Source organism: Gavialis gangeticus, unplaced genomic scaffold (genome assembly GCF_001723915.1).
Source record: "Gavialis gangeticus isolate Ggan-Ray unplaced genomic scaffold, GavGan_comp1, whole genome shotgun sequence".
Classification (NCBI taxonomy): Eukaryota; Metazoa; Chordata; order Crocodylia; family Gavialidae; genus Gavialis; species Gavialis gangeticus.
The window spans coordinates 38,715,472-38,730,735 of NW_017729031.1; positions in this window are offsets into that span (position 1 = coordinate 38,715,472).

Here is a 15,264-nt window from a genome sequence, read left to right on the forward strand (position 1 = left end):
TTACTGCAGCAGACCTACATGTAGAGTAAGATAATATTCATAGATTCATAGATGCTAGGGTTGGAAGGGACCTCAACAGATCATCAACTCCGACTCCCTGCTTAGTCAGGAAAGGGTGCTGGGGTCAGATGACTCGAGCCAGGTGTATGTCCAGCCTTCTCTTAAAGACCTCCAACGTAGGGGAGAGCACCACCTCCCTTGGAAGCCCAGTCCAAATTTTGGCCACCTTTACCATGAAGAAGTGATGTAAATATGTAAATAAGGTAATCTAGCCCTCATTTGGGGTTGACATGATAGTTTGTTTGAGTGGGGATTTCAGCATTCGGGACACAGCAATCTAGGCCATTTACCATCTAAGACCCTCAGCTATATCCAGGAACCAGAGCTCCACTCATACCCCAGCACAGCATGTGAGGACCTGACTCAAAGCTTTTAGCAGGCCCAGCAATATCATTTCTAACTTCCATGTGGTGCAAAATACTAAGACTTTCCTCATCCTTTTCAATATATTTCCATTTCAGATTCCAGATGATAGATTGGACTTCTGTAAAAACTTGAGCTTTTTTGTTTAAGTGCTGGTGTGGCTTGCTGCAAAGTTCATGACATTAAAAATATCTGCCGGCATCGATCTCCCAGACAATATCCTTCCAATACAAAAATGAGTGAACGGTTATCTTTGCGTCAAAATAAGTATTTTCATCATTCGCCTTCAGGAACGTGCTAGGCTTTGTGAAGGGAGCTGTCAAAAGGCGAGGGCCACATGATGCAATTTGTAAATAAGGTTGTCAATCATTCGATGTGATCACACTGGGATTACTGAAAATAAATGCATGTTCTCTTTCTGCTTGGATGTGGTAGTAGTTGAACAGACAGCTAATAACACTTGTTCTCACAGTAAGTATGGGAATCTTCTGAGCCAAGGACTATTTTATTCAAAGATCAAGAAGTTTCCACCTCTCACTTCTTCCACCCTTTCCCCCTTTCTGTCCCTTATTTTAAATTGGTAAAGCAAGCGAAAGTATTAGACAAAAGTTCCCAGGCCCAGGGTTTTGGCCAGCAATAGGCACTGCATGGACCATTGTTGTTCATACATTCCCAGGATCATCCTTACTCTCAGATGTTGTCCAGTGATTTAAAGGGGTCCTAACACCCCTAGACCCCTTTTGAAAATAATACTCTTGGGTCTGGAAAACCAAGGTAAAGTAGGGCATGTTTTAGTTGCTTTATAATTAGTGCATAGTTTTTAAAGGTAGCTTGTTATCCCTTACAAAATTGTTCCTTAATTGAAGATAATTCAGTTCCCTACATAAGTCCTGTTTTTAGTTCCTCGTCCTGTTCTTTAGTAAAGAGACACTTATGAAGTAGAGTTATGTATAAGTCATCTGCTTCTGCTGAATATGATATCACAGCAAGAAGCCATGTTATTATCTTCCAACAATAATCGTGTCACAGACAGGCTGTATAGTGTACTGAGTTGTGCTCAGTGCAGATATGGAGGGTGGGCAAAGGTTAAAGGTAAAAGTCCACTTCAAAAGGCCTGCCATCCAGGATCTTGGATGCGGGATCCTGATCCTGAATCACTGCATGGAACTAAGTACCTCCTAGCATATCTACTAGAGCAAGGTCAATCTTCATTCCTATTCATACAATCACAGACAATGAGGATTGGAAGGGACCTCAGGAGGTCACATCTAGTCCAACCCCCAGCTCAATGCAGGAGCAGCCCCAACTACATCATCCCACCCAAGGCTTTGTCTACCCAGGTCTTCAAAACCTCCAAGATTGGAGACTCCACCACCTCTCTGGGTAACCTCTTCCAGTGCTTCACCACTCTCCTAGTGAAAACATTTTTTTTCCTAATATCCAACCTAAACCTCCCTTGCTGCAGCTTGAGCCCATTGCTCCTTGTCTTGTCATCTGCCCCCACTAAGAACAGTCCAGCTCCATCCTCTTTGCAGCCCCCCTGCAGGGAGGTGAAGGCTGCTATTCAATCCCTCTCAGTCTTCTCTTCTCCAGAATAAATCAGCCCAGTTTCCTCAGCCTCTCCTTACAAGACCTGTCCCCCAACCCCCAAACCATTTTCATTGCTCTCTACTGGACTGTCTCCAATGTGTCTACATCTTTTCTGCAGTGGGGGGCCCACAGCTGGACATAGCACTCCAGATGTGGCCTCCCCAGTGATGAATAGAGGGGAAGAATCACCACCCTCAATCTGCTGGCAATGCTCCTACCAATGCAGCCAAGGATGCCGGTAGCCTTCTTGGCACCAAGGGCACACTGCTGGCTCATATCCAGCTTATTGTCCGCTGTCACCCCCAGGTCCTTTTCTGCTGAGCTGCTGCTTATCAAGCTGGTCCCCAGCCTGTACTGGTGCATGGGATTCTTCTATCCTAAGTACAGGACTTTACACTTGTCCTTGTGGAATCTCATGAGATTAAAATATTGCCTTTAAATAGACCCAGAAAACAACATTTTTGTGATATTTCTTTGGGCTTTTCTGGGTCAGCACAATTTGAAGTGGGTAAGGTGAACTGAGAATCATGGTGGAGGTGTGAAATGTGTGATCAATGAGGCCCTGATGAAAGCTGTAACAAGGATGGACTTCATCCATTACCAATCTCTTCTATCTTGCCTTCACTTGATGGCCACACTTCCCATTCACTCTCCATGCTCTGCAGATCTAGGTCAAAATACTCTTCCCCAGTCCACTCAGAAGGTAGTATCTATGATGAAAATCTTTATTTAGTACTCAGTATGCACACTGATTTGTGTAATGGAAGCAGGATATATAATAACATCAAACAGAAGATTAATTTCATGAGCTGGTTAGGGTGAATTACGTAAGAAGGGTGTTTATGCCCAAAAGCTTGCAAAGAACAATTTTTCCAACTATTTAGTTGGTCTAATAAAAGAAATCTCATGTACCCAAAGAGCCTTGTCTGCCTATGAGCTGGTCAGGACTTTTTACTCTCTATCAGGAAATGCCAGTCAGCTGAAACTGAAACTTTTTATGGAAACTTTCTGATTTCTCAAAAAGGGAATTTCTGATCAGAATCAAAACGATCATGTTCACATCCAGAGTAGCCCATGCTCAGTAGATAGGGCACTGACTTAGTCATAGTAAACTCAGCTTCAAATCTCTACCTTGCCTGATGAGAAGAAAGAATTATTATGTACATCACTATATATCCTGAGGGAATTTCCTACCCAGTGGGTGATTGGCTTATCCAGTATGGGTCTTTGGTTTTTTTTACCCACAAACATTTGTGAAAGCTCATTTCAGTGCACAGTGAAAACACATTCTGGACTCCAGAAATGCTCTGCAAACTGCCATTCTTGTTTTCTAGCCCCCTGTATTTCAGGAACAAAGAAGCAGCCTTTCAACTGGTGTAAATCCATGTAGCTTTAGTAAAAATCAGTGGAGCTACTCTCACTGACACCCGGCTGTGGGTCTGCATGCAGTGCAGAGTGCATAAAGTCTTTGTAGGACTGATGCCTTACAAAGTTTATGGTAGTTTGTTCTACAACCCTGTGAAGTTCACTGTGTTACCTAAGAGAGAGGTGAACAACCCATTAGAAATGCCATTTGGGGTGCGTGTGTGTGTACAAATTGGGAATTATCAAGAGTCACTAAATATATTAAATGGAAATTACAGCTACAGGCAAATCCATACACATCTAAGAGCATGATGTACAGAGTCCAGCTATAAATATATATGAGGCTCTCAGCTTCATGGTCAAAAAGAGGTGATGCTGGTATCATTTTTGAAGCAGCTTTTACGTTCATAAAAAACATAGTCTGGGGTAGGATTTAATAAATAATAAATAGGCAGCATGCTAGTGGGTGGAAGTGATAAATAACTGAAATGAAGAGACTAAACACAATATTTGTGCATAATTAAAATACTGAGCTACTGCTGCTAGATTTGATTAATTGCACCTTCTTAATTATAAAGTGTCTTTAATTATAATTTAAGACCACAGCAGAGTGCCTTTTGCTCTCACAGAAGCATCAGGCAATGGATAGATGATGTATCGCAGTATCAGTCTTGAATAACGAGGTGCGCTAGCACAAGGCAAACACGGCAGAGGTAAAGTGCACAGGAGGTTAATGGAACTTCACATTAAGAGTCATGTCCAGCAGATGGCACTCATTTTACTTCCTTCTGTTATGCCAAGCTAGACCTGGGCAACTTTTTCTTGAATAATTATAAATTTGCCCAGAAAGTGGAATTTAGGAATGGCAAAGTTATCTGTGAATTCAGTGAATAGTTTTAGCTACGTGGCAGGTACATTTAAAAATGTTTCCATATTTTTAATGAAATGTTTTATTTTGGAAATGCTGAAATGTTTTGTTTTACATTTTCTAAATTATACTTTAAGCTTCCAATTTGGAAAAAGCATTTAAAAAAAAAAGTATCTCAATTTATAAAAATAAAAAAATGGAAATGAATACAACACCTATCCCTCTCCACACCACTTCATTTGGAGGATGAGCAACATCTCTCTTGTTGAACCAAAATGAAATAATTCAGTCCTTTTTTGGCCAAAACCTCATTTAAATTAATTGTTTTTCCCCACATTTTTTGGTTCAGCCAACTAAAAAAATCCACTTCTAAGCTCTGCATGAAAAGAATTCTGTATTTGACTAGTGTTCTGCTCCTCATTGGTTTATATTTGAACACGTGAATGGAAAAGACTCTTTGTATTAGGAATTCAACTGCTTACAAATAATTGAGGGGGGATCTTGTGGCCTGTTATAAACTGGTTAGGGGGGATCAGCAGGCGCTGGGGGAGTCCCTGTTCCCCCAAGTGCCGCAAGGAGTGACCAGGAACAACGGTCACAAGCTGGCGGAGGGAAGGTTTAAGTTGGACATCAGGAGGCGCTACTTCACGGTCAGGGCGGCTAGGGTCTGGAACCAGCTTCCAAGTGAGGTGGTGCAGGCTCCCACCCTGGGGGTTTTTAAGAGGAGGTTGGATGACCACCTTACTGGGGTCGTTTGACCCCAATACTCTTTCCTGCCATGGCAGGGGGTCGGACTAGATGATCTGCTCAGGTCCCTTCCGACCCTAGAAACTATGAAACTATGAATTCAGTTAAATGCTGTTACTTCATTTACTTCACAATGTAAACTACTTAGATTGCAAGCCATTTCATTAGGAATCGTGTTCAGAGAGCCCCCATCACAATGGGGATATGATCCTTACCTGGAGGTGAAAATTCAGTGGTGTTCTGCTTCCCGTGGAGACAGAATTAGCACGGGAACAGCCTCTCTCACTGCGACATGGCAGAGCTGCTTCTAGTCCTGAGCGCAGGATATCAGTGGGAATCCAATGCACAGGTTAGGTTGGTCTACAATGGCAACTTCACATCTGTCCAGAATATCCAAGTCATCTCCTCCCAACCAGGAACCAGATAGACAATCCCATAGTTACCCTTGTGAACCATTATTTGCATGTCTCATCCCACTGACTTAGATAGGATTGATCATCTCAGTAATTTTTGCATCAGTCTTTACTGGATTCACAGGATGTTTGACACTGCCGTTTTTACCCATGCTGCCTGAATGGCAGCACTGGAATCAGTGAGACTATTTGCAAAGTACACCACTGATATACCCAAAGTGAGTAAAGAAGGAAAAGGATCCAGTTCTATATTTCACAATAATGGTTTTGTGTTTCATTGGAAACAATGTATCATTGCCAACCTGACAATTGTAGCTATCACGCTGCAGAACAGACTCAGAGGGTGTGTCTACACGAGACATGTTAATGAGCATTAGCCTAATTTAACATGCATTACGGGCATGCATCTACACATGTGAACCTTTAATGTGCATTTTAAAAGGTGAAATTAGGCTAATCATGCCTAAATGTGATACCAGAACTGCCCTGGCTCTGTCCACCTCCCACCACCGGGCTGTGGATCTGCGCCCTGGATGATAGGAGGCTGCCGCTGCCGGCAAGTGTAATGAGTTTTGCTTTGAAGAGTTTCACAGAAATCTCTGCACCTATCTTCTTGAAAATTGGCAGGCTGCATTCCGTCAAAGGGGGCTACCACCCCTGCAATTTGCATCTGAATCAGGCAGGAAATGACAAAGTTTTAGGCATTTTCATGATTCCCCATTATAGTCTATTGGCGAATCGTGGAAACGCATCGAAACAGCGAAACAGTTTCACCAAAACAAAATGGGACAGTGCTTTGAAACTACAAAACAAAATGCCGTCCTTTTGAAATGGTGAAACGGACATCAAAATGAAACAATGGTTTCACACAGCCCTACTTTTCATAGCATGCTGGGTTTTCCATCCACATATCAACTGGATCTAAATGTAAACCGATAGGAAAAAATTGAAAGGTTTTAGGAACCTTATGAAAATCCCCTTTTATTCCCCATAGTGTGAATACCCTAGCATGTCTGTGAAATGAAAGCAAAGAGAATTCTCTCACAAGTCGTTCTCTTACAAAAACAGACATTTCTGCAAGCAAATAAACTGGGTAAAAATACCGAGTTCTGCCGATAAGATACTAGGTGGCCCTCAACTGAACAAATTGATTATGGCTGGTTGATGTTGTTGTAATGGCTATCCACTTCATATAAGGATCTACCACTCACAACCTAAATTTTTCCTGAAATGCAGCCAAGAAGTTTGGATTTTTATGGAGTGAACAGTTTTATTTTGGCCATCTCTCACTGAAAAGTGACCTATAATAAAATTGAGCTTATGTCCCTGCATGTGTCGTTATTTAGGCGGATGCTTTCACATTATTTTTCCCATACATATAGAGTCTATTGGATTAAGATTTTAGGACATCCCAAACATTTCATCTTGCTGGATTTATGAGCATTTCTCATCATCTTTGTAGCAGGCCATTATCTCTTTTCTGGGTTAAACTGGCTCCAAAATTGTGTATAGTTTAGAATCACACGCAGATCTGGAGTTGAACTTCATGGCTCAAAAGAGACTGCAGAATTTGTTTTGCAATGCTTTCCTTCAAGAGTGAACTCTCTACCATCACTAAAAACTACAGCCAGTAATAACTGTCCTATTCTTTTACTGGGACTGTGGCTGGAAGACTTTTGTCTTTCTTACAGACTTGGGTAAAATAGGCATTCACAAATTATTCCTGTGTCTCCAGTTATTCTGTCTAGTTGAGCAGCTATATAGGCTTTTTGTGAGGCTTTTTTGAGCTTTTTATGAGGACCTCGTAGCACTAATATGTCTATGCTCTCCCTGTCCACCCATTAGTCCTCTAAAAGCCATGATCAACAGAATACAGATTCCAACTAACAACCAACCCAAGATTGTGGAGCGTGCCCAAGGAGCATAAAAACAAACGAGAGCAGCCATTCAGGATACTGTTGGCACTTACCATTCAGAGAGCAAATGTCTATAACGGTGACTGTCAACCAGGGTGCTGGGGTGCCTTGGGGTGCTGTGAAATCTTTTGAAAGGTGCTGCAGGAAGTGTGAGGAGATAAATGAGGTGCCTAGCTGCTCCCCCACCCTCACTGTCTACCCCCTCTGCAAGGAGGTAAGCCCTGTAATAAATAAATTAGTTTTTGAAATGGGGCACCGTTCAGTTCCCAAAAATTATGCCGTGGGGCCTCATGTCTGACAAGCGGTGCCTTGAGTCCAGAATGGTTGAGAACCACTGGTCTGGAAGAACAAGCATATGTAGGCATGCTGGCTCCAATTCTTATTTTTACTGTGGCTGGGCATAGCAGTTTTCTGTTTAGGGCTGTTTCAGTATAGCTCAAACTCATTAGAGATTGTCCTGCTCATTAGCAGGAGTCAGAATCATGCCTCTGCCTCTCTGGAAATGAGCACTTTTGTTTATTTTAAATAAAAATGAGACAATGGAGATCAAACGGGCTTGATGTGAGTGTGGGGCCAATTGGAAATGAGTGAGCCTTAACTAACGTCTTGGAAATCAGTAGAAAAGGGTTGACCTTTCGGTTGGCCTCATTAAAGGAATCTAGCATCCTCAGTGGTGCCATATGCTTGTCAGATATTATCCAGCTACAAGGGTACGTGACCAGCAATTAGAAAAGGACACAGTCATTCAATATGCAAATCCCTCTTCTATTTTATGCTGGCCATTTGTACATGTGTGATATGTAAGTAAAATGGTGATCCCTCATGAAAAATGCATGCTAGCAGCAATTGTTAGTCCCAGTGACATAGGCAAGGGCATAAATTGTTAGCTACATCTTAAAAAAAAACTAAACCAGCAGCATAATAATTTGGATAAATGTGATTGCAAATGTGTATATATATTAACTCTTTCCTTAAATTACTGTTCTGTTTCTTGATGCCTTGGGCACTTACAGCAGCAAAATAAAAGATGGAATGGGTCACTGGAGACTGAACTACGTTCAATCCCGTAGGTGGTTCTTGTGTTATAGAGAAAGGACTTCTGCTCTGCATATCAAAAGTACCAGTGGTTTTACATGCCTCTCTTTTAAGTAAAATGCCCTGCGTTTGGGAAGTGCTTTAATTTTGATGGTATGGCATATGCTGATCCAGTACTATTCAGTTTTCTCCAACTTGCTCTTTTAAGACATTTTTTGCAACAGTTACAGCAGTATGTCGGAGACATTGGTCCCCAGGCTTCTCATTGACAATGAGGTGTGGGTTCATGAGTAAAAGGACTTAATGAGAAGTCATAGGGAAAATCATATTTAATGGGAGTTTTGCTTCCTGTCTTTTCTGAGGTCCTATGCCTTACAGGGGCAATGGTGATTGCTACCTTTGCTTCTGTCACTTCTGAAGGACAAAACCTTTGCCACTTAAGTTATTCACCTGAAGGAGTGGCTCCTGATTTGCTATCCGGTGCATTTTGTGATGCCAATACATACCCACAGTTTCTTGATAACAAGTACGTATCTTGTAGGCACCAAAGTCACCAAATGTGATGCTATTCCACCCCATGAAAAAGCCAAAATTCTGCTAAGATGTCTACATGTCCGTCTTACATGTTTACATGTCCATCTTTGATGCCTGCATGTCCATCCTGGATACCTAGATGTCCATCTTAGTCTAGAAAGATCCTTGGCTGGCTAGACATGGCCTGCTATATATGCTAGGCAGAGATCCAAGAGAGTCATCAAGGCATCTAGCTCTATATATGATCTGTTGCAATTCAGTTCTGTTTGGAAGAGCACATCAGGTCTGCATAAGCCCTGCAATGTTGAGTCAGGGAAACACCACAAGTAGTGAATGTTTTCTGAGTCCAGTGGAGGCAGTAAAACTTCATGTTTTTTGGCAACTTTACCATTAATATTAAAATCAAATCAAAACCCTGCCCCTATCCCTTGTCCCAAGGGACAGGAGCCCATGGATCAAAGAAGCTGCCTCTTCTCCTAATGCGGTTACAAGTGCGGGATAGTGTTCCAGTGAAATCAATGGAAAAAAGATACTGAAAGAGCTGACACTCACCTCTGGGAACAGCTGTATTGATTGTAATCGATGTACATTCGCTTCCACTCCATCACCACGCCTGCCTTTGCTGTCTTCTGATGGATTTGTGACAATAGGTGGGTGGATGGCTTGTGTCAGCAAGTGGGGACTAAGTGGCAGTGTCCAGGCACGGTTTGCATCAGGCGATGCCTCTGACAATAACTATTGATTGTCCTAGCTTCTCTAAACCTGCCCAGATGTTGTCACAACGGGCAGAACATTAATTATTAAATGAATATGTGAAAATGAATAGGTGCAAAGTGTCATTATTACAAACTGTAAGAGCCATTTGTCACAGGCATATAAATTCAAACTGAACAGTAGCGATAATTGAATCCCTCAGTTAATATAATTCCGGTGAGGCACAATTGTTAATTGATTGCTCACACTTCCTTGATTGAAAATACAGACATAAATGCCCGTAGCAGTATCTTAACCAATTGCAATTCATGTGGCAAAGCAGTGACACCAGGGATAAATTTGGCCCAGTGAAATAGCATGAACCATAAGCATTACAGAGTGTCCCTATTATTACACGAGCTCCAAGATACCTCAGTAGAGGCAGTGCCCCCATTGTTGTAGGTCTTGTATATTGTGCAGCACACTTACACAATGGGGAACTCCCTACTTGAGAGCACGGAGGCAAAAAGAGATCTTGGAGTCATTATTGACTCCAAGATGAACATGGGCCGACAATGCGAGGCCATGGTTGGCAGGGCTAACCGGACCTTATCGTGCATCCACAGGTGCATCTTGAGTAGAGCCAAGGAGGTGATCCTCCCCCTCTACGCGACGCTGGTCAGGCCACAGCTGGAGTATTGTGTCCAGTTCTGTGCGCCCCATTTCAAGAGGGATGTGGACAACATGGAGAGGGTCCAGAGGAGGGCCACCCGCATGATCTGGGGACAACAGGGCAGACCCTACAGTGAGAGACTGCGGGACCTGAACCTATTCAGCCTCCACAAGAGAAGGCTGAGGGGGGACCTGGTGACCGTCTATAAACTCACTAGGGGGGACCAGAAGGGTTTGGGGGAGACGCTGTTTCCCCTAGCGCCCGCTGGCATAACAAGGAGTAATGGGCACAAGTTGATGGAGAGGAGGTATAGATTGGACATCCGCAAGAACTACTTCACAGTTAGGGCGGCTAGGAGCTGGAACCAACTTCCAAGGGAAGTGGTGCTGGCCCCTACCCTGGGGGTCTTTAAGAAGAGGCTTGATGCCTACCTGGCTGGACTCATTTGAGTCCCATTTCTTGTTTTGGGGTTTTGTTGTTCTCCCGCCCTGGCGGGGGGTCGGACTAGAAGATCTGCTAGGTCCCTTCCGACCCTAAATCTATGAAACTATGAACTATGTATAGACACACAACTAGAGATGGCCTCAGGGCTGCCAGCTCTCTTGATTTTATTGCAAATGTCATCATCTGTAGTGGTTTTATTAGAGTCCTTTTCTGACATCAGCTTATTACTTGAGAATCTTAGCTCTTCTTTATAAAAGTAAGTTCCTAACTTTCACGCCTGCTGAGTAAAGCTTGAAACTCTGACCCTAACCATTGCAATATCAGAGGGCAAATTTAAAAATGAAATGCCATTTTTTTGGTATTTTATTGGGGGCATGACTTATGGGGGGGGGTTATATACGGGCAATGCTTTTGTTCCTGTTTCCAAGGGGTTATCAGCTAAATAGAACATGCTGACAGTAGCCAAGAGAAAGTAGCACTGTCCCTATTTTAAAGAGTGGGAACTACCAAGAAATCATGGGACCTTGAGCAAGAGCCCACACAAGAAGTTTCTGCCAGAGCCAAGAATTAATTCCAGTTCTTGTACCAGCAACTTATCCTCGTGTTCACTTCAACTGTGACCCAACCCCATGTAATGTAAGGAAACACATCAAACAATGGATTAGGAAATAAAAGTGCAAAGCAAGGCATAGATCAAAGGTAGCCAGTGCACATGGAGGCTCTCAAATACCATTGCTGAAAGCTTCAAGACAAATACTGAATGACAATAGTGGCTGTTCAATGATTTATTCCAACACTGTTGCACTGATGGACTGATTGATTGATATAGAAGTATATTGGAATTACTGGCACTATTTAATGGAAGACTGGGACCAGCCTGTTTTATAAAGACTTCATTCAGAAGAGCTACAAAATGTTCATCAAGAGCAAGCAGGCATGTGAAAGCTTTAGTTCATTTAAATGGGAGCTCATACTGGTGAACGTTGGAATCTCGCAATGATCATAATGTCACTGTTGCTTTCCATTTATCTAGCAAGTCATTAATTCAAAAGTCTTAATAATTCACCTAATGTGGGATAACAATATGCCTGACACTGTCTAAAAAGGGTCAATATACTCTAAGGACTCAGTGGAAGAAGGGTATGTGGTCTACTTGGTGGCAGCTGGCAGTAGCACCATGGTGTATAACCATGCCAACCATTGCAGGCATGAAAAGGAAATTCATTTTAAAACTCCATGGGTAAAGATTTGTGAAAACTGGATGTTAAAATCACAGGGGTGGTGATGTGTACCAGAAGTGCATGCATGCTCATCCAGTCTGGGAAGAGAAACATGATCTTGGGACATTCAAGCCATCCTCTTCCAGCATCAGATGAAGTCCCATAGCAGGCTTTCAGGCCCAAGCCTGGATTCAGCGGTCTCTGAACCCTTATTCTCAGAGCTATCTACGGTGCTTTTGTGAGAACAACTCACACCGACATGCTCATGAACCCAGCAGGACAGATTTCCACCTCCAGCTTCCTCTGTTAAAAAATGAAATTTATTTCCTACCTATTGGGACTTTTTACCATCTTTAATTTTCCCTCAGCCTGATGAAGGGCCTTTGAGCCTGAAAGCTTGCAGAAAAAAGATTTTATTTTTTTTTGCAGTTTCCTAGTTGGTCTAATAAAAGGTATCATTTCTGAACCAAGAGTTCTAGATATTTAGATTTCTACAGTCCTTAACATTTGAATTAAAGTCTCCATGCTGTTTTTGTCAGTGCCGTGGCTATGCATAGGGGGTGCACAGGGGTGCACATGCACCCCCTGACAGGCCGAGCTCACCGCTTAGGCGACAGGCACTGGGGGCAAGTGGGAGCAACCGTTTCCCCCCTAAGAATGGCCGGGGAGTGGGAGAGCCACAGCTGCTTCATGATCAGCCATGGCAGACCCCCCCCCACCATCGGTGTGATTGGCTGTGGAGGACTCCCTCCCTCCCAGTCAGCAAAATTGGCCACAGGGGGACTTCCCACCCCAGTCATTGACCGGTCACTGGAGGGGGCATGTGCCCCACCAACTAAGGTGGCACCAGTCACCCATGTGTCAGTGGTTAATAGGGGAAAATGGCCCCCCTTTTCCTCTGGCTTCCAGCCTAGGGACTCAGTCACCACTAGCACCTATTGACCCTGTCACTAGATCTTTTCCTAAGATACTGGGCTACCTCCAACTCACCTTTATCCTCTCCATAACTTACCCAAAATTTTGCTCCGTGAGGTGACTGGACAGGGACCTTCTTCATTTTCCTGGACCCTCCACTGGATAACTCCCCTCTTCAGCCTTGCCTAGCACTCTCCCAGGGAATCTCCATGCCTTTCTGAGCCCCCTTCTTGAAAGATGAACCCAAGACCTCTCTTGGCCTCTCCTCCTCACCTTCCCTTACTTATTTCCCATCCCCCAGAACTTGTCTTCAAATGGACCTGGACCAGCCTCCAAGTGCAACTTACTTGCCCTGTACTTAACTTGCCTTCTGGCTCTAGTTAACTCTTTCACCACCATTTCCTCCCAAATCCCTACATGGAAAAACAACATCAAATAATTTTCCTGTTGAATAAAATGGAAGAAATTGCAAAAATTCCACAAGCAGAAAAAGAAGAGGATGAAGCAGCAAAGTACTTAAAAAACACCCTTAAAAAAGAATGCCTGGGAGCAATCCCTCTGGAGTGGCTTGAATAGAGCTATTTACATGCGTAAGTGCTTAAGTGCTTTCATGGACTTAGGGCATAATGCAGCAGATACATTATCTGTGGTGAATTACCCACTTTACTCTGCTTTTCACATTAATAAAAACCAACATCCATGGTTTAGACAAAGTTTCACTTTGAGTTTTCAGGCCAAACTCAAACTTTTCAGGCTTCAGTGAAGTTGGAAAATTGGCAAGGTACATGGATCCAGCTTGGGGCATTTGAGAACAATTTTGGTGGATGAAAACCTTACACCTGCATGTATTTTTAATCTCTAGTCAAGTTAGTTTCAGTCTTCATCATGGAGTTTGACTCTAAAGTTTGAGAAGCTGGAACTCAAATTTCACAGAGGAGGGTGAGAGCCCATATGAAACACAATGGAAGGAAAGACTGGCACAAGCCATGGTGCTGCATAATCGGTAGCTCTGGAGAGGACTGTTGGGAGAACGTAGGCCAGGTGAGCAAGGTTCATCAATTCACTGGAAGGCAAAATAAATCTGAAGAGGACCAGCAGTGGTCATGATTAAATTAATTGCAAAAGGTTAGCCTGATTTTATGAACTCCTTCATCTAATATTCACTGTAGCAAAGAGAGCATCTTTCCTGCTGCTGATTCAAAGAAAAGGAATCTTTCAGCCAGTTACCAAAAAAAGTGAGAACTGTTCACTTCCTCCATCATTTAAATACTTGTAGTTTATTGCTAGTGTAAATAGGTTTATAACCTTCCGATATGAAGCACAGACATCTGCTCAGCTCAGCACTAAACATCTGGTTATTCCAACAAAGCATATAATTATATTTAATGGATGAGAAGTGTTTGATGGATTACAGCCAAGTATCTGAATAAGACAGTTACACATAAAAACTATTTGCGGGGATTAGCTTGACAGGATAACAAGACACAGCAGAGCATTCTTTTGTCTGATAGTTATATTGATGCCAGCTGATGTTTTGCATTACAGACACTGCAGTCATTTATTTTTGTTGCAGTCTCCAGCATATACTTTCTTTTGGCCCCTATGTAACCATAAAATGTGGGGATTTGGATTCACTGGGTCAGCAATTCACTGCCTGGAAAGATTCTTCCCTATTGTTCATCAGCTACTAGTTCTCCTCACCCTAATCTGCCACCCCAGCTTACTTTTAAATATGCAACATGACAACACCTCCAGCCATAAGCCAAAATCATGTTGTATCAGCAAGCTCTCTTTATGCTAAAAATTAGGTCTCCTTTGCAGTTAATTAATTTGGATGAGAAACTGGTGGAAAGATCCACAAAGGAAGATTGTGTTGAAAGGGGTATTATGGGGCTGGAGGAAGGATAGTAATAGACTTCTTCAAGGGCTGGTCTAGAGGCTGATCTTATTTATTATTTTTATTAAAGACCTTGGCACAAAATGCAGTCTTACGGTAATGAAATTTACTGCTGAGGCTAAACTGGAATGATTATCAATGGAGGATAATCAGAATATCAGGCAAGAACTGGGTAGCCTTGAGTACCAGAAATGGAAACATATAAAAGGGAAGAAGCTGCACATAGGGACCTAGAGATGAGAGGAGAAAGATTTGGATGTATTAACTAGGAGTGTGTGAAACAGGCCATATTCAATTCAGATTCAGCCTGAATCAGGGACAGTGATTCAATTTGTTGATTCAGATCACTGTCCCCGATTTGATTTGGCTGAATCTGAAGATTTGATGCTGATTCGGAGAATCAGCGATTTAGCCGTAGACACAGCTTTAAAAGTTTTTTCTAAATACCTTGAGATACCAGTGTGGCTCATGAATGCTGCAATGCTGGGGCAGATGGAGCGTCCCACAGGAGCATGGGGGTGGGGGGCACAT